The sequence below is a fragment of the Hyaena hyaena genome, unplaced genomic scaffold, assembly GCF_003009895.1.
Source record: "Hyaena hyaena isolate Hyena2069 unplaced genomic scaffold, ASM300989v1 scaffold_1460, whole genome shotgun sequence".
Taxonomy (NCBI): domain Eukaryota; kingdom Metazoa; phylum Chordata; class Mammalia; order Carnivora; family Hyaenidae; genus Hyaena; species Hyaena hyaena.
Genome location: NW_024082092.1, coordinates 57,465 through 78,388, shown reverse-complemented (window position 1 = coordinate 78,388; position 20,924 = coordinate 57,465). Strand labels below are relative to the sequence as shown.

At 37.2% G+C, this 20,924-nt stretch overlaps 1 protein-coding gene across 1 annotated transcript in view; it reads left to right on the top strand.

Annotated features, from left to right (window-relative positions):
- LOC120225635 (catenin alpha-3-like) overlaps window positions 1-20,924 on the top strand; it is a gene marked incomplete at its 3' end in the record, with an annotated part of 277,440 nt that overhangs the window by 224,657 nt on the left and 31,859 nt on the right. The gene's annotated exons all lie outside the window — the stretch shown is intronic.

Below are 20,924 nucleotides of genomic sequence, written 5' to 3'. Positions count from 1 at the left end.
AATCAGAAATACCTGGGGAGCTTACTTTTGCCCCTTAGATTTATTGAGTCTGAGTAACAGGGTATAGTGATTGAGAATATTTAAGCTTCCCAGTATATTCTGCTGTGAACTGATTGAAAAATACCAGCTTGAAATGCATGTTTAATATTATTCATCTTCATGTGGAGAAAGTAATAACATATACAAACTCCCTGTGTAGCATGCTGGCACCCTATGTGTTAATACTAAATATACACCTATGTGCTTGTTTATCTATAAAGCACCTTTGGATGTTTTCTCATAGAGGACCAGCGATCAGGTTGAGATAAAAGAGGCATTTATTTTTGACTCTATAAACTTAATCCATTTATAATACTTGAAATTATTTTTCACTAAGTTCCAGGTTATGAATATGTATGTGTGTGGGAGAGTGAGAGCTTATGTGGGGGATGAGTCTGTGGGTGTATATATAATCAATGAATATAGAATATATATATAATAGCTAGTTGAGTTCATCTGGACACCAGGTAAATTTTGATTTCTCTTTAGAAAATTCTGTTTTCAGGGTGCCTCAGTTGGTTAAGAGTCCAACTTCGGCTCAAGTCATGATCTCATGGTTATTGGGTTTGAGCTCCATGTTGGGCTCTGTGCTGACAGCTAGGAACCTGGAGCCTGTCTTTGGATTCTGTATCTCTCTCCCTCTCTCTACCCTCCCCTGCTCACCCTGTCTCTCTCTCTCAAAAATAAATAAAACATTTTAAAACATTTTTAAAAAAAGAAAATTGTTTTCAGTCTTTAAAAATCCCATCAGTTAATATGCACAATAGACAGTCTTTTTTTTTTTTCTTTTTACAAATAGTTTATTGTCAGACTGATTTCCATATAACACCCAGTGCTCATCCCCACAAGTGCCCTCCTCCATGCACATCTCCCCCCTCCCCCGCACATCCATCAGTCCTCAGTTTGTTTCTCAGCATTCAAGAGTCTCTCATGGTTTGCCTCTCTCCCTTTCCCCCACCATTTCCCCCCTTCTTCTCCCCCATGGTCCTCAGTTAAGTTCCTCTTAATCCTCTTATACGTGCAAACATGATATTTGTCCTTCTCTGCCTGACTTATTTCGCTAAGCATAACACCCTCAAGGTCCTTCCATGTTGCTACACATAGCCAGATTTCATTCTTTCTCATTGCCATGTAGTATTCCATTGTATAGATAAACCACATCTTCTTGATCCATTCGTCCATTGATGGACACTTAGGCTCTTTCCATGTTTTAACTATTGTGGAGAGTGCTGCTATGAACATTGGGGTACATGTGCTCCTATGCATCAGCATTTCTGTATCCCTTGGGTAAATTCCTAGCAGTGCTCACAATAGAGAGTCTTACCCATACTTCATCTCTATCCCATCCCTAACCCCTGCCGCATAATTAAATATTCATAGCATTTTCATGATAAGACAGGCCCATCGTTTGACTATGGGAATTTAAGATAACTGACATATGGTTGCTACCCTCAAATGCTGGCAGTAAAAACATAAACAGGTGAAAAAATATGTGTAATATAAACTTATCCCCAAATACTTCATCTAAAAAGATTTAAATGTGAACTAAAAAATTCTAAGAGTCTAATATGCTTATTATAAAGGAGAGGGTGGAAAATACTGTTTATTATCCTTCTACCACTAGTCTTCTGTCTCCTATATGAGATAGTAACCTATTTCCTCCCAATATTTTGTTTGTTTGTTATTTGTAAATTTTGTGCTTCTTCCATAGTACTATAAGATTTGTTTTGTCTTTGGATTATTCCAAATTCATAGTGGCTACCGAGATACCACCTAATGGTTGATGGGTAGGGGGAGAAAGGAAAGGCGTTTGGAGGACTTTATGTCTGTATTCTTATTATGCCACTTTTCTGGGATGTTCCTTTCATTCTCCACCTGTATCATTTTTTGCTTTACAGTCTCCTCTGAAAGTCACTCATTTTCCATCTATCCATCTAATTATCCTCCCTGCTTGTTTTAAAATACATGGAATTTGGGTTGCAAAAACATACAAGATACAAAAAGTTAACAAAATTGGAAAGAGGCAAAATCTACAAGGCAAAGGAAAAAGAAAGGATTTGATTGTAAAACAGCCTTGAGATTCAACCATAAAAATGAATGTCCAGGGGTGCCTGGGTGGCTCAGTCGGTTAAGCGTCTGACTTTGTCTCAGATCCTGATTTCACAGTTCGTGGGTTTGAGCCCCCCGTGGGGCTCTGTGCTGACAGCTCAGAGCCTGGATCCTGCTGCGGATTTTTTGTCTCCCTCTCTCTCTGACCCTCCCCTGCTCACGCTGCCTCGCTCTCTCTCTCTCAGAAATAAATAAAACATTTTTAAAAATGAATGTCCAAAGCACTATTCACTTCTTAAGAGTGGCATATAAATTTGAGTCTAAGATGTCTAATGATAAGAAAAACTGATTTAAAATAATAAAATGGATTTTTAAATATAATTGAATTATCAGAGAAAGCACGACAGGTTGTGACTTAGAGACACACGATTCCCCTTTTCATATTCTTAACCTTGAGTTCCGGGTTTTACTTACGGGTGATCTCTGTTTTCCTTTCATGATCTTTAATTGGCTAAAACTGATCCCTTCTCATTCAGGTGAATAATGTCTAGGCCACAGGAAATGAAAGTAAGTGGCTATTAAAGGAGTTCTCTGCAATACTCGCAGTGCATAAATTAGACTTATACAAATGATGTAAAACTGGTTAATGGTCAAAATAATGCTCAGCTGAGATTATGAAAATGAGGCTAAGGAGCAGAAGATAGCTATACAAATGATCTAGGGACCCACGTTATTTTCCCAGTACTGAGCATAGTTACTGGGGCCACAGAAGTTAGGTGGAAATTGTGAAGAATTGAGCTGGAGATAGAGGGTGTGACCCGGGAGGTTTGAAGCTCAGAAGGGCAACAGTAAACACTTCCTTTTGTTTTCCTTTATCAGAATTTCATTGTAGCATGAATCAGAGATGGATGATAAGTGAATTGAAAGGAAGTATGCGAAAACCTGAAGATAGCAGTTAGTCCCGACTGGGTAGCAAAATATTTTTTATGTTGTTTATGGCTAATATTGATTCTTTCACACTTTTTAAGCTTGTGAATTTCATTCATTGTTCACCATAAGTATATGTATGATTAAATGAAATAATAAGAGTACTTGCAGGTCATTTTTGCATGCACCATCTAATTTGTTAATCCAGATCATCTGTGAGGAAGATAAAAATAGTTAATAATAATTTATTAAATGCCATTGTATTTCAAACCCTGTTCTGAATATTTTAATTAATTCGTTTAACCTTCAAAAGAATCCTAGGAGGTAGGTACTGTTATTATATTACAGATGAAGACATGAAGACATGGAGTGAATATATTAATAACTCAAGGCCTCACAGCTGGTAAATACTAGACATGGGGTTTGAATCCAGCTAGTTTGATTCGTGTCTGCCCCTCAACTTTACCAGCATATTGCAGAGCAGCAGGTTGAAACAGAGATAATATACTTCTATGATTTCTAATACATGTCTTTGTGTGTCATATAGTGGTATAGAAAAAAGTTGTTTGAAGTTATGTGAAGTCCAGCCTCAAGCTTTTAATCAGTCAGGCTCAGAATCCAAAGTTTTACCCTAAGCATGAAAAATACAGATCCATGATGCAATAGATAAGCTAGCAGATATTTCAAGGCAATATTAGTCCCCAAAATATGCACATTGAAGCAAGAATATAAATGCTATTATACACACATATGCAAAGAAATACACACACACACACACACACACACACACACACACACACACATATGCACATACAGACAGACAAAGTTTAGAATTCAGGTAAAGAATCAATCACTGCTGCTTGAAGTGTAACTTCCAGAGAGGAGCCCTTGGTCTAAGTTCTAAGTTTTTAAAATAGCTAGAAGGATAAGACAAACCTATCCCCCACCCCCCAAGCACTGAAATGAAGCAAAAATATATGAAGTGCAGTGGAAAGTACAATGGATTTGGGTATTTACTTTTTCTTTCAAACGTGATCTTAGGCAAGTTCCTTCTCTATTTTCTCCTCTGTAAATTGGGAATAGAAAGTCACCTTCTACACTAGTGCTGCTGTGAAACAAAATAATCTATATAAATATATTTTATAAATTAATATGTAAAATTAATATACTATTAATTATATATGTATGTTCATACTTCACTAATTAAATGATTGCATGCAGTGGCTACTACTTATCAAATTCCTGAGATATTGGGGCACCTGGGTTCAGTTAAGCATTGGACTTTGGCCCAGGTCATGACCCAGGTTCGTGGGTCTGAGCTCTGCCTTGGGATCTGCACTGACAGTACGCACCCTGCTTGAGATTTCTCTCTCTCCCTCTATCTCTTTGCCCCTCCCCCACTCATTCTTTCTCTCTCTCTCCAAATAAATAAACAAAAATTCCTGAGCTGTGGTTGTAGGTGAAGACAAATTAAAATATTTAGAAATGGGAAAGTAGCTGTATGCATTATTTCATAAAATGTTAAATAGTGCCTAGAAAATAAGAGATGTACAATATACATTTGGTGTTTGAGTGCATAAACAAATGAATGAATTGTACAAATATATGAATGCTGACAAAGTTCTGGTTTTCATCAAGTCTTCCACTCTTCTACCTTAAGTAGACTACGGCTTCAACCTTAAAAATGTGGGGGAAATTTGTATTGTTATTTAAACATTTTTTGCCTGAGATTGGTGTCAGGATGAATGGTTATTAGCAGATATTCTCATTTTAACTTTATTCATATTTTTCTTTTTTGTTTTTTAGTTATGATTCATATTTTTCTTTTTTGTTTTTTAGTTATGACTTGTTGTTTTTCACCTAAAAAAAAAAAAACCTCTTCATTCTAAAATCATTTAAAGGATATGTTTCACATACAGAATAAAAACAAAGTTTTACTCAATAATAATTATTAATATACATTCTCTAAGCTGCTTTTATTTTCTCTTCAAATACCTGAAAAATATTTTATCAAAGAAATGTTGTGCACTAAAGAAAAATCTAATGGTATATCAAAGCAAATTTTTAAAGAAGTCTCCTATCCTACTAACACTCTCCCTCTCCTACTCTAAATTCCAACATATGACCACTTTCAGGTACTTTTATATTAGCTTTTGTCTTTGTAATCTACATTTCTCTAAATGATTATATTGCTATTTTGTAATTTTTCAGCTATTATCATTGTTTTGTGATCCTTTCATAAATACATAGCAGGTTTTTTTTTTCAGTTCTTCTATTGGCCACCTCTATAACCTCAACAATCATATGCTAAGAGCCACTTTGTTCATCAATCATCAGATTTTCCTGAAAGAAAACAATTTATCTGGACTGTCAGTTTGTATAAAGAGGATATAGCAGCTATCTTACTTTTTCCCATCTTTTCTGACCCTGTCCTACCTTACCAAATCTTACAAGTGCACCTTGATTTTTACTTGTATTTTCCTTTATAACTGTAATATTCATGCTTTGTCTATTAGTTGTTTCTATACTTTGAGAAAACTAAATATTGTTTATATTATTTCAGCTATAAACATTGTTCTTCACAATGGTTGTATTCTCAGATTATATTTTCTTTACAATACCAGAATTTCAAGTCTTGTGCCATTCAGTGGAGGAGTTCTTCATTCATTTATTCATTTATTTATTCATTCATGTATTGATATATTCATTCATTTATTCATTCATTCAATAGTTACAGGGAAACTCTTGTGTTAAACACTGTTCAAGACTCTTGTAACACAATAAACTAATCAAAATTATAAGGGTGCGGGGCCACATGGAGCATATATAATATTGAATGGAGAAAGACAACAAGGAGTAAATGCAGTAAGTAAATTGGATCATAGTTTAAAAAGCTATGGAGAAATGAAAGCATAGACACAGGTGAAGAAGAACCAATATTGCTGGGTTGGAGTTATAGTTTTAAATAGTGTGATCAAGATGGGCCTCAGTTGAGCAAAAATTGAAGGAGATGAGAAGTTAAGCATATAGATTGCAGAAAAAGTGAGCCTGAAACAGAAGGCACAATTAGAGAAAATCCTAGCTGGAGAGTGTGCCTAGAGTAAGTAGTATGAGATGAGATCAGAGATATGATGGGAAGGTACAAGACGTATCAAGTGAGAACTTGACTTTGACTCTGAATGTTATAGGGGCCATTTCAGGATTTTACGTAATGATGTTTACTGCTCTGTATTACATTTTTAAAGGGTCACTCCTGTACTGAGAAAAAAAAAAGTAATAGACAAGGATAGAAACACAGAGACCAATTAGAAGCAGTAAAAAGAAGCCAAGAAAAACTTAATGTGCCATCCTACTCTGAGGACTCCATGGCTTTAATTTCTTTGACTAGTCTATCATTTTTCTATTTACTATCTTTCTAGAAATCCTATTAGTTGAATGTTGGATCTTTTGTATTGATTTTCTATATCTCAGTTTTTCTCTCAAAATTCCATCTCTTGTCCTTGATTTTATTGTCTAATTTTTCCACTACAATTATTAGTATTTTTATTTTTTAAGATATTATTTTTAAGTGATCTCTACATCATAACCCGGAGTGGAAATTCATAATACCAAGATCAGAGTCACATGCTTTACTGATTGAGCCATCCAGGTGCCTCTTCCATTGAAATTATTTAAGAGAACATTTTTGTTTCAAAATTTCTTTCTTGTCCTTTAAATGCTTTTATTTTCTTCCTACCATTCTATACTTGTCTACTGGATACACTGTCTTCATAAATCCCTTTATAAATGTATATATGGAGACTTTTATTTGGATTAATCCCATTTAGTTTTTCTCTTTTCCTTAAATAACTTATGTTTCCTCAATGGTGATTTACCCCTTGTTTATTCTATGATTTCTTTTCCATGTTGAAGACTGTTCTCAAATGTATTGTAATTTTGGGATCTCTGTTTATTTTTAAAATAAGCTAAAGAAAAACATGCTTTATAGCTATACATGTAAGTGGGACCGGTCTCTCTCTCATTTAATAAAGAATAAATGTGAAGAGTTCAGCCTTTAACCTGGATGATTCTAGACACTTATTTGAGATGTCAACATTTGTGTTAGAAATGAGAGTACTCTTAGAATATACTGTTTACATTTCTTTGGAAAAGAATCTTCCACCTTTTGGCTTGAGAGAGAAATGTTTGCCTGCTCCTGTGAGTCAGGTTAGAGGAGGTCTGTTGGATGCAGGGTAGAATAGACTATGTGTACATGGAATTTAAGCCTCAATTCTAGCCTTGTTTGCTCTAACTGGTGTTGCCAAGCCTGCAGCTTGTGTATAAGCAGAAACTTCTTTCACTATGATCCATAAGTCAATACAAAATTACATAAATACTAAATGTTCTTATTTTTCTTTACAAATTTTTTTCCTTTTCATTTATTTTTATTTTTTTTTACAAATAGTTTATTGTCAAGTTGTTTTCCATATAACACCCAGTGTTCATCCCACAAGTGCCCTCCTCCATGTCCATCACCCCCCTCCACCCCCCACACCCATCATTCCTCAGTTTGTTCTCAGCATTCAAGAGTTTCTCATGGTTTGCCTACCCGCCCTTCTCCATTATTTTTACCCTTCTTCTTCCCCATGGTCCTCCGTTAAGTTCCTCCTAATCCTCCTATACTTGCAAACATATGGTATTTGTCCTTCTCTGTCTCACTTATTTCACTCAGCATAACACCCTCAGGTTCCATCCATGTTGCTACACATGGCCAGATTGCATTCTTTCTCATTGTCATGTAGTATTCCATCGTATAGATAAACCGCATCTTCTTGATCCATTCATCTGTTGATGGACACTTAGGCTCTTTCCATGTTTTGGCTATTGTTGAGAGTGCTGTTATGAACATTGGGATACATGTGCCCCTGTGCATCAGCACTCCTATATCCCTTGGATGAATTCCTAGCAATGCTATTGCTGGGTCATAGGGGAGTTCTATTGTTAATTTTTTGAGGGACCTCCACACTTTTCCAGAGGGGCTGTGCCAGTTTACATTCCCACCAACAGTATAGGAGGGTGCCCATTTCTCCACATCCTCGCCAGCATCTGGAGTCTACTGATTTGTTCATCTGAGCCACTCTGACCAGCGTGAGGTGGTATCTCTGTGTGGTTTTGATTTGTATTTCCCTGATGATGAGGGACTCTGAGCATCATTTCATGTGTCTGTTGGCCATCTGGATGTCCTCTTTGGAGAAGTGTCTGTTCATGTCTTCTGCCCATTTCTTCACTGGATTATTTGTTTTTTAGGTGTGGAATTTGGTGAGTTCCTTATAGATTTTGGATACTAGCCCTTTATCTGATATGTCATTTGCAATTATCTCTTCCCATTCCGCTGGTTGCCTATTATGTTTATTGACTGTTTCCTTTGCCAGGCAGAAGCTTTTAATCTTAATGACGTCCCAATAGTTCATTTTTACTCTTGATTCTCTTGCCTTTGGGGATGTGTCAAGTAAGAAATTGCTGCAGTGGAGGTCAAGGAGGTTGTTTCCTGCTTTCTCCTCTAGGGTTTTGATGGTTTCCTGTCTCACATTCAAGTCCTTTATCCATTTTGAGTTTATTTTTGTGTATGGTGTGAGAAAAGGATCTAGTTTCATTCTTCTGCATGTTGCTGTCCAGTCCCCCCAGCACCATCTGAAAGAGGCTGTCTTTTTTCCATTGGATACTCTTTCTCACTTTGTCAAAGATTAGTTGGCTGTACATTTTTGGGTCCAATTCTGACTTCTCTATTCTATTCCATTGTCTATGTTTCTTTTTTTGGGTATCTGTTACATTCTTAAGAGAGATTTTATGCCCTGAGAGTGTTTACTGTAGTCAATGACTCCAAGCATTGTTCCAAAATATGTGTTTTTCCCACCCATGGATCTCAGGTCCTAACGTTTCCCTCTCTCCTTATTTTATCCTACTTTTTCCTATTAAAGACCCCCCCTCTGAACACATGACTCCTAACTGCCATTAGGGACAGGGAAGACCAATAGATCTTAACTACTTCCTGCTGAAGTGGGGTGAAGACAGAGGAACAGCAGTCAAGGCAGGTTCAGAGGTCAATCTCGAGGTCCGATAAAATGGAAAGGTGTTTGGCACATTTGGGCTAGCAAATTTTTCTTGGATGTCTTATTTTTCTGGCATGAGATGGCAACTATGAATTACATATATAAGGAATATCAGACCAACAATCATTAATACTCCAAATGCAGTGCATCTTAGGGAAGAAGCCACACCATAGGAAGGAAAGATGCATTGTAGCCATCCAAAAAATCCCTGGCATATATATATATATATATACATATATATATACACACACATATATATACACACACACATATATTTTAATCAATGTTATCAATTTAACTATAAGTTTTCCTTCCTCTTCCATACTTATTTGGATCTGGTGATATAGTTGGTTAGAATAATTTACCACCTGAACTAGCTCATGGTCCTCAATCCTCAATTCCTCCTTTGTTCCATAGGAACAAGTCCATGAGGCATATTTAATTGTATAATTGTACCTCGAGTAAAGACTGATCTTGGATATCCAGGCTACTATAAGTCTTGACAATCTTTTGTAAATGTATTCTACCAACAGTTGCAGTGTTGCACCATAATCCAGTGTGATTTAGTACATGGTAGATAGGCTCACAGGTAAAGCTCTCTGTGTCAGCTATTTCTCCTTATTTACTTTCCCAACAAAAGTTTTCTTTACCCATGTACCAAATGCTATTTGTAATTGGGGTAGAAACAAGTGGCCAGACCTGAGTGAAATCAGGGTTCTTTCTTTCTTGAGGGCACAGCCAGATTTTATTTCTCTCTTCACAGTTAGGAAGAGATACGGGATCCCAAGCTGACTCATTTGTCATTATGGCCCATTGACTCCCTATTGGTAAAATCCTTGTTTAATTTGATACAGTCCCTATGCCTGCAAGTTGGAGTATTGGATATGAATTAGTATGGTCCATCCTAGGCACACGTGCCCTTATGATGCAATGCTTCAAGTTACAGCTCTTAGTAATAATCTTCCGTAACTTGGAGCTTCCATATATACGCCCTAATTTTCAAGTTTCCAATACAGCCTTCATTAGAGTAGGCCATTGTCCCATGGCCACCTCAGGTTTCATCTCCATTAACATGGTGAACAATTCATCTTGGGTTATAATACATGCCCTTTCCTAGGTTTGAGTTTGGAAGTGTCTTTGTAGGGTTTCTCTGGTCTTACCCACCCTACTAAGGCCTCATTTTCTTTTGAGCCTGTTTTATCCTATCTTTTCCTATCATAACAGTAGAGGGCATATTCCTGACATAGCATGTTCAAGGTTCTCCTTTTAGGAGGGGGTGATGAGGTTTTGGGGTAATGGTGGGTTCAGAGCTGACAGCCAAGAAAAAATTCTTGGAGACAGTGGTGCAAAAACATGATTTTTATTAAAGCAGGGGACCCATGGGCAGAAAGAGCTTCCCTGGGTTTGTGAAGAGTGACTGATTATATACCTTCAGCTTGGGAGGGGGTTAGGAGTAGAGTAAGTATCAAAGGAATTTTGGAAGCAAGGTCTCTAGGACTTTGACAGACTAGCTGTTGTTAGGAAAACTTCATTTATTACTATTTAGTAAGACTTCAGTCATTAGGCCCTTCAGATATATATCAGAGATCATGTGCTTGTACTATAATTGCCAACATACACTTGGGAGTTAAAAATAAAGGAGGTTTGCAAAGGAATTTTTATGTGTTTAAGGAGATTCACAGAATCCTGTGGTGGGGAGTCAGGATGTTAAGCCAAGATCCCCCTTTGCCCTTAGCAAAGAGTCAGTGTGGAGTTAGCTGAGCCTCTAGAAGAAGGTTGCTGGAGGCCTGCTCCAGCCAGTCCATAGGTCCCTGAAGGATGGACAGTGTTGGTGAGAAAAAGTGAGAGAGCCCTGAGATTCTTTCTGATCACTATGTAGGTTTCTCTGTTTTGTTGGTTTTGGTGTCTTTATTTATAAGTCAAACATTAACATGGCATCAGAAAATGGAATTTTTACAATGGATAGTTCTCTGTGATAAGATGTTTTGGAAAATGTACAGAAACAGGTTTTACAGAAGTATTCTTGCAGCACTACCCCAATTATAGTGAGGTTGAGTAACTAAGAAAACAGGGTGTTCTTAGTGAAAAACATGATAACATACACAGTTTAATAATGCTAAGATTAAGTCATAGGTTAAGTTTTAGATATTCTTATCCATCCTCATCACAGCTGCCAGTGTAAGGGAAGGTGTTTGTGGAATGTAGGCCTTAGGGAAGGGACTGCTATACATCATAGGTTAGCAAAGGTATATGTTGTAATTTATGTTCTTCCCTTATCTATTCCTTCTCTCTAAATTGGGCTTTTTGTCTCTGGGCAAGACTTGATTCCAGTTATATTCATTATGGCACTGGAGAGCCAACCATACCTTTAAAGAGTTTAGCTCATTTCCAATACATAGAATAGCCTCTTTGAGTGCATTTACCTTTGTGTCTAGTTTTATGATTTCTTGAATAGCTAGGGCATGAGAAACATTTTTGGTTAGCTGATTTGAGCTGCATGAACCTTTTGGACTAACACAACGGTAGAAACAGAATTGTACATGTAAAGGTCAATCTTTTATGAGTAAGGGCCATTAGCCTGTTCATAGCTCAAGGGAAAGTATGGAGGAAAACAGGACCTGCCTGAGACATGATGTCTGTTCCCATAATCAAAAGAAGAAGTTCCCACAATAAGTTCCTTCACAAGTTTCAATCATCATACCAGGGCCAGAATAAGGGGACAAGTCACTCCCGATACCTATCAACAAGGTACCTTGGGGGTCAGTGCTCAAGCAGAAATAATTGAGTGGGGGTGGATATCAGTCATCATCTGATGGCAATAAATTGTGCAAACTTGCCTTAACCTCACCAGGAGCTTTCTCGACTAATGGGCTCAGAATGGCTCCTAACAGAAGGTCACTCTAGCTGTTTTAAGGAATTGTCAGTGGGCTGTAGGTAGTAAAGGAATTTAATTTTTCATTTGCCTTTGTTTCTGACATCACAATGGCAAGCATGTAAACCTCCTTACATCTTGATTAAGGCTCCAGGAAACGGAGCGGAGTCTATAGGTTTCTGGAGATTAGGCTATGGATAAGATTGCCTTTTTCTTGCAGTTTACTAAGTTTTCCATAAACTGAAAGACTGTGATCTCTAACAAAACTTTGTTCCCTTTCCTTTGTTCTTGGGCAGCCAGGGATATCTGAAGAATATCACACATATCCCACCTGCTGGGGGGAATGCTGTTAGCCTGTACTTTGCCCTCAGCTTGCCTTATACTCCCTCATTAGGGAGCATAGTATGAATGAGATACATGTTGTTGTTGTTATAGTTGCTGTTGTTGTTATTGATTGCACCATTTGGGACACAAGTGTTACTAGAGGTAATGCCTAATTGTTACCACAAAGATACATAAAATGCTAATATTAACATATTCACTTTAGTGAAATAATTACTAAAAAAAAAAAAGTAGGAATTTTGAGCCACCAGTGTGTGTAATTATTTTTATGTGTTTATAATATTCTATGTAGCTTTTATTTTCTAATTGGTAAACTTGGAGGTTGAAATTCAAAGAATATAAATAATTTGCCCAAGGTCAAGGTCACAAAAATCTTAAGAGTTGTGGGGAGGAAGACCTTCCTCTGACCCAATGTCCTTATAGCTGGACTTAGAATCATCCTGACATAAAACAGATTAACAGGAGAAAATAATATTTAATAGGTCTACTTTCAGGGAATCCACACAGACATGACATTCAAAAGACAATGAAGCAAGGTGAAGCTTATTTGAGCTGAGGAGAGGGGTAGGACCCTGCAGACACAAAGGGGAGAATGCTCATTAGTGGGAAAGCAAAAGGTGATGTCTGGGAAAACAAAGGTGGCCTTATTAGGCAGATGAGGTTCTTAGGTAAGAGGGAGTCTCTGTTAATAGCTCTCTTCCTGATACAGGCTCTTCTTTCCAATACATAGGCAGTGGGAAGGAGACAGAGAGCTCTTCCTGTATTTCCTAAGTTTTGATTACTTTTAATTCAAAATAATCTTTATGCCAAATAGGTCAATCTTACAAAGTCCATCTACAAGGTAGAGCAGTAACAATCCCAAACTCTGATTGGTTCAGGGCAACTCTTTTCTCCATAACAAGATGTGAAATAAAACCGTAGTTTACAAAGATTAATATTGAAGAGCCTGAAATTAAGTCCTCCATTAAGAGCAACCTCAGGCTGCACGTAGCCTCAGTTCCAGGAAAAGCTTCAGCTGAAGCCACCCTCAGGACCACCCTCAGATCAGCCAATCAAAAGATATGTGTAACATTCCTGTGGTCTGAGTCAGGGACTGAGGATTCTTGCCTAAAACCCCATGTGGGCCCTTTGAACTCGCCTCATAATTGGTCATTTTCAAAGGATTCTCAAAGGTCATGATTGGGTCCTGCCAAAAGTAAAGGATGCCTCATAGACACTGAATGGTCAAAACTGTTACCATGGGGACTGTACAATTATGATTGGTGCTTATGTGATGATACAATATGTACAACGTGTGCACTGTAACACCCCCGTCCCCTACCCCATAAAAACCCTGCTCGCTATTGTTCAAGGCTTCACTTTGCTGCTGCTGCACGGGTATACAGGTGAGCCCTGCTCAAGCTTGTAATAAAGACCCTTATGTACTTGCATCGGTGTTGGCTCCTTGGGGGTCTCAGGGGACTCGCGATTCGGGCACAACAATATAAGATAGTGTTTTTAAATCCCTGTTCTTGTGTACCTGTTGTTTGAGTTTAGTTTTTCTCTTAACTTATTTAACGTATGTCAGGGTTTGGAATAACAAAACTAAACAGAAAGAAGAAAGCCCATAGAAATGCTAATATAGAGTCAGAGTTATTGTTAGAACTGTACTGTATCACTTAGAAGCTCCATTTTGGGGGGCACCTGGATGCCTCAACTGGTTAGCATCAGACTCTTGATTTCAGCTCAGGTCATGATTCCAGGGCTGTGGGATTGAGTCCTAGGTCAGACTCTCTGCTGAGCATGAAGCCTGCTTAAGATTCTCTGTCCCCTCCATGTCCCTTTCCCACCCTGGCACACTCGCATCCTTGTTCTCTCTAAAAGAGCTGCCTTAAACCATGAGAGATTCTTGAATACTGAGAACAAACTGAGGGCTGATGGGTGTGGGGAGAGGGGAAGGGGGTGATGCGCATGGAGGAAGTCACTTGTGAAAAGCACTGTGAAAAGTTGGTTTTATATGAAAACCAACTTGACAATAAACTATGAAAGGAAAAAATTCAAAAAAATAAAAAATAAAAGAGCTGCCTTGGGTTTGTGAAGAGAGACTGATTGTGTCCAGTTCTTGGTTTCAGCTCAGGTCATGATCTCACTGTTTTGGGAGTTCAAGCCCTGAGTTGGGCTTTGTGCTGGCAGCACAGAGCCTGCTTAAGATTCTCTCTCCCCACCCCCTGCCCCTCTCCTGCTTGTGCTGTCTCTGTCGCTCTCAAAATACACAAACTTAATACATTTTAAATAAAATAAAAATAAGTAAATAAATAAAAAATAGAAGTTCCATTTTCATATAATGCCATGTTAATTCTGATAATTAGAGCCCAAGTATCAAAACTGTGAAGACTGATTCTGTTGTTATTTATTGTATAATTTCAAAAATCTTGTGTCTGCAGTGCTATCAAGATGAAACAAATATAGTCATGAAATTTGTTAATGAATGAAAGGTGAAAGTAACAGGAATATTAAGATGGAGAAACTAGACAGAGTTTGGTGCTGAGCACTGAAGGTAACAGAGTTAGAAGGGGAAGTATCAGTCAAATGGGGTCTAGCAGAAGGCTAAATTTTTTTAAACAGGGTGCTTCTATGTTTTATTTTAAGAAGTCTTTTTGACTTTTATCCTTCTGCAGATATTCCTGAAGAGTCAAATGATTCCATTTTTACTTTGTTTTGATAGAATTTTAAAGGTTATTTCTTTTCTATTCTTTAGAAATCAATTGAGACTAACTGGATGAGCAAAGAACAAAATTGAGGAATAATAGAACCCAGCTTGGTGAAAATATTGATTAAATACCTTCACCAAAGTCAAAGTTAATATGAAAAGCCTTGTACGAACATAGAGGATTACATACGGGGATTATTATAAAGACTTGCATGTTGAGCGAATTTTTTGTTTTTATTTTCTCCTACATCAGGCAGACGTCATAGTTTTTCATTTAAAGCATATATAAATAGGATTACACAGAAATTCAGTGATAGAGCTAGAAATCAGAAGGAGATAGTTAAAGTCCCTAAAGTAAGATTTTATTCCATTGTTTTTCTAAAAGTCTTTATGATAAAGTCTCACAAATTCAAAATAAGAGGTTTATGGGGAGATACAAAACAAACTAACAGTAGATCTTGGGACATGGATTTTGGTTTTCAACCTACGCGCGCCGGTGTGTGTGTGTGTGTGTGTGCGCGCGCGCGCGTGCAAAGCTGTCCAGTGTATATGTTGCTTCCAACATTTCACATGGTCAGGGAGAATCTCTTTTACAGCTGATTTACCAATGTACGACATAGATGCATTTTTGAATCATGATTCTTTTATGAAACAGAATGTCTCCTACTCATAGTGCTTAGGTAGCAAAATGCCTGTTATTATCGTTGTCATATCGATATAATTCCATTGCTGAAAATCTTCCTTTAAATCTGAGGCTCAGTAAATGTACTCCATTTTACATAATTACACCCTTAGAAATCACCATTTCTGCCTGATGCAAGTTGAACGCTGCTGCTTAGAGGTATGAATTAGTCCTTTGTAACAGGTGGACAAACCTTAGATGTAAAACCGACAATAGATCATGTGCAAAAATGCACTCATGATGTAAAACAAATTTTTCTGAATTTATCTTCCATCATTATTCAGAGCTAAGCAACATTTGAAAAAAAAAAAGAAACTGTACCATTTAAATAAAATCCACAACTGCTAATTTGAACCATGGGCATTTGGCATTGTTTTCCAGGAGACCGGATGGGTGGGTTGTTTTGATCCACTGTGACCCACACCAAGCATTTACAATTGGGCTTGAAGAAATAACAGCTGGAGCTTGGCAACAAGGTTTTTCTCTGCCAAATTAACTGAGTTGTATGGGGATAAAATCTGTGACCTTGTCTTCATTTTCCAGTGCTTTACCCAACTGAGTTAACTTCTCCAGTCCACACTGGGTTGTGTGTGTTGTTTACAACAGCAGACAAACAAACGAGTATGTAACATCATGGACATTGGTAGCATTTTCATTTTAAAATGAAAGGCTTTTCTTGAAGATGCCAGTATCAGCCTCTTAATCACTGTTAACCAAAGCATTCAGCTAGATACAAAGCTGTGACTGCTAGATTTAGCATTTTAAAACATAAGAAATGATGCTGTTAACCTTAGGAATATTCCTGTGTGCTGGTTTAGAAATGCTTATCTGTGGAAAATCAGCAGCCTTTTTCCTCAAGCCATGATATATTATCAAGCCAGACACTGACTACAGAGGGCAGAGCCTTTTGCTCTTTATATAACTCTGATTCTTTTTTAAAAATGTTTATTTTTTTTTTTTTTTTTGAGAGAGAGCGAGTGAGTGGGTGAGAGAATGAGCTGGGGAGGGGCAATAAGAGAAGGAGAGAGAGAAAATCCCAAGTGGGCTCTGTGCTGTCAATATAGAGCCTAATGTGGGGCTCAAACTCAGGGACAGCTAGATCATTACCTGAGCAGAAACCGAGAGTTGGATGTTTAACTGAGCCACCAGGCACCCCTACATAACACTGGCTCTTATGCCATTGAACTTGTGCTACTTTTATTTATTCATGAAACTTGCCTTGGTCTATCTCAAGATAGTTATAAATAGTTTCATCATTTGAATTTGTGTTTAATTAGCTTCCCAAACCTGTCACACCTTTCTGAAAGCATATGTTTTACTTCTTCATTTGGCCATTGTTCACATTATCAAATAGTTTAGGGTTGACCTAAGATGTTGCCTGGGAAATAGAGTTTGATGATGATTTTTCATTTTAATTTGTCAATTAAAGCATAGTATGACATGTACAGTTTCTGAACTGCACAGTGGTGTAGTCTATCTTTACAGAAGGTGCTGCCATTTTGTTAAAAAGCTCATTCCCCAAAGCATGGGCATTTTCATACCATTTATCATTGGGCAAAACGTCTCAATGACTTTGGATGATGTTTTACTTTTTTTTTAACTTATTAACTATGTTTTTCAGATGGTTAGAGGGGGCACATACCTTTGGTTCTTAATAATCCAAACTGTGCTGCTGAATAGTGACCCAACTCTATTCCATTTGTGGGAAGAAATGTTTTTGAATAGTCACCATAAACCTATATTGGTTAAAACATCATGGAATAAGGTACCTGTAGGGTATGTAGGTTTCCTGATAATATAAATACTTGTGATTTCTTTCTGAAAGAGGTCTTGTTGAAGAACTGCAATAGTGTCTTAGCAATTCAGCTATTGAATAAATTATCTTATTTGTCAAGTGTTCTATTTCAAGGGTTTAGAAGGCCTGATAGTTCCTGTAGTCCATCTTCTCATTTTACCAGTAGGAAAATGAGACTGAGAAAGGCTTCAGGAAGCAATGTTAAAATATATCTACAGAGAACTCCATAGATATTATTCAACAAATATTTCATCACTGCCCACATTTGGGCTGATATTTTTAAACTAGAATTTGTTGTAACATTGTATGAAGGCATACTTTAGTTAATTTGACTGATATCTATATTTCGGTAATAAGAGAACAACATTCATTACCTACATCTTCTGTATTACTGGAAATGGAGAAGCCAGGTGACTAATTTGAAATTGGGTGATGTCCATATGAATCTACATCCTGCTTCAAATACTGCCCTCTGTTTGCAGCTCCAAACTCATGAGATATGGATGCTAACAGATGAAGTACCAAGTTCAAAAGCTTTTCATAGTTGCTGAAGTTTTTTAAGGGCAAAGTCGTGACTGTTTCCTCTGTTGTAATAAAAAAATAGTAAATCCACAAGTTCCTGGAAGCCATTTTTAATATTTGTTTCAGCATTGTTTTGCTGGATTAGAATTTTAAGCAAACATAGAAAATAAGGGATTGGCAAAAGATTTATTAGCTTGCTTTAAATATTTATTGAGTAAGTAGCTCATGATAAGACTGTTCTAAGTAGTTAAACTAAGTAGTTAAAACACTTTGACCTAGACTTTGGATGTCAAATTTGAATTATAGCAAATTACAGAAAAGAAACAAATACATGATTCAGAACAACAACAACAAAATAGCTGGATATAGTTTAATATCAATGTTTTACACTAAGTGCTACAGGAGAACAAGGAGTTCCATATATTTTTTCAGAGAAAAGGTGAAAGTTAAATATTAGACACCAGAAGATGAATTGGAATTGACAAGGTAGACAAGTGAGGAATGAGGTAATAGGCTAAGGAAACAGAAAATCTAAGTGATGGAGATAAAAATACAAGGATTTGTAAGGGTAAGAGAGTCCATAGTTAGTGTGAAAGGTATGTGGTGAGGGGTGGTTAAGCATGGCAGGGTATGATTGGGTGAAGTCCAGATGGTAAATAACTTTGTGTGCCTTAATAAGAAGTTTGCTCTCTCTCTCTCTCTCTCTCTCTCTCTCTCTCTGTGTGTGTGTGTGTGTGTGTGTGATGTAATATCCCGCCTCTGAGTGCCACCCTGTTGTTAAGACATGAATACATGGGGCAACCATAGTCCCCTTTTTCCTTTCTCTCTAAAATAATAACTAGCATGTAATCATTAATGCATCTCACATCATAGAGCAATGAATACTTTTTTTTGGTAAATGTTAATACTGTGGAAAGTGAAGGGAATCACAAGTAGAGCTGTCTTTCATCAAAGCAAAAGTGAGTCTTCCTCAACCTTGTCCTATACACATAGGTAGAGGATAATTGCATACATTATTCATTTTTGAAATGTGACTTTTGTTCAAAGCGACTGGAGATTTTGTGTATGCTATTTATTTCTGTGTGTATGGAGGGGGCATATTGTGAAAGTGAGAAGAGCCTAAGAGATGAAGTTTGCACGGGCTGCTGGCTAGGAAATTTAAGGTCAAAAATTTACTCCAACCTTTATAAAAGACAGCATCTAACAGAAAACACTGCAAAGATGTTGTATACGTAATTTCCAGATTATTTTGAGAAAAAGATCCTTCAGTTGAAGTATTCATTTAGTCAAACTAAAAAATAATTTTATCTTTGTTTAGTATTAACATATTTTTCTTTCTTAATTTTGACCACTAATATTGTAGTGTATCAGAGATAGAATCTTCACAATTGGATAGCTCTATGAATTTTTGTTGTTTGGTCTTCACAAAATTAGAGCTTTTGGGCAGTACCATATTTAGAGACTCTTCTAGAGTACAGCCCAATTAGCATCCTATAAATAATTCAAATATGAATGAATCAATGAGTAGGATATTCTGCCAAAGTTCACTGCTTGTTTTCAACATATTGCTATTTACAAATACCTCAGGTTAGTTTTAATATAAATTATTCTCAAAGTAATGTTATGAATACTTAAGGCAGTAATTCACATTTTAGAGTACACAAAATAATGTCAAACACAAATTGCCTGTAGATAATTGTTACAATTTCCTCCAGTTTGGCAATCCTCTTATGAGAAATTAATTCACATTTTTCCTAGTAATACTGATTTTCCATCATTACCAGGAGAATAGATCAATTCAGCCTCTTAAATTCTTTCAGGTTTTTTTGATATAATCAGGCTAATCATTGACTGTGCTTGAGCATTCACAATCCTTGTGTTTGGTGTTTGGGAGTATGTAAAAATATGTACACCAGACTTTCTATTGTCTTTTTAAATTTATTTCTTTATTTCTTGGGGGGAGGGGCAGAGAGAAGGGAAAGAGAGAATCCCATTTTTTTTTTTTTCTTTTATCTCTGAGATCTACACGGTGGGAAATCACAAACCATGAGATCATGACCTGAACGGAAATCAAGAGTTGGAGGTTTAACTGCCTGAGCCACCCAGGTGCTCCCAGACATTTTATCTTTAAGTAATTTCCCTGACAAATTGAAAGATCACATATATAAAAAAGCATTTAAGAAAATGAAGATTAGGGGCGCCTGGGTGGCTCAGTCGGTTAAGCGTCCGACTTTGGCTCGGGTCGTGATCTCATGGTTCGTGGGTTCAGGACCCGTGTCGGGCTCTGTGCTGACAGCTAGCTCAGAGCCTGGAGCCCGCTTCTGAATATGTGTCTCCCTCTCTCTCTGGCCCTAAACTGCTCACGCTGTCTGTCTCTCTCAAAAAAATAAATAAAACATTTAATAAAAAAAAAAAGAAAATGAAGATTAAATAGACAGAGAAGGGAAACATTAATTAGCTGTTGGTGGTCAGTCAGTCAGTGATCAACCATGAGTAAAATGCAGACCATCATAAAGTGTTCAGGTATAGGGGTCACATTCCTGAGAACATATGAACGACACTGTCTACTGGGACCTCATCCTTATAGCCAGTCAGTATTCTCCTAGCATCTGAGAGTGCACTGGCCATAGTGGAAGGGAAATTACTGCTGCTTAAATACTTTCCACAGATTCTGCCCTCTGCAGACAAGGTCAGTTGGGTTGAAGAGTGTAAAAATAAAAGTATCCTAAACTTGTCAGCCTTGCAGCCTTCCCGGGTCTGGTCCTGAAGTACTCTCCTTTTTCTTTGTCCAACGTTCTGCTATGAAAATTATGTTTTGGTCAAATTGGATACCTTTTCCCAGAACAATTCAATATCTAGTGTATGCCAGTCCCTCCCTCCTTTCCATTTGGCCAAACCTTTCTGCATTTTCTTCCAAC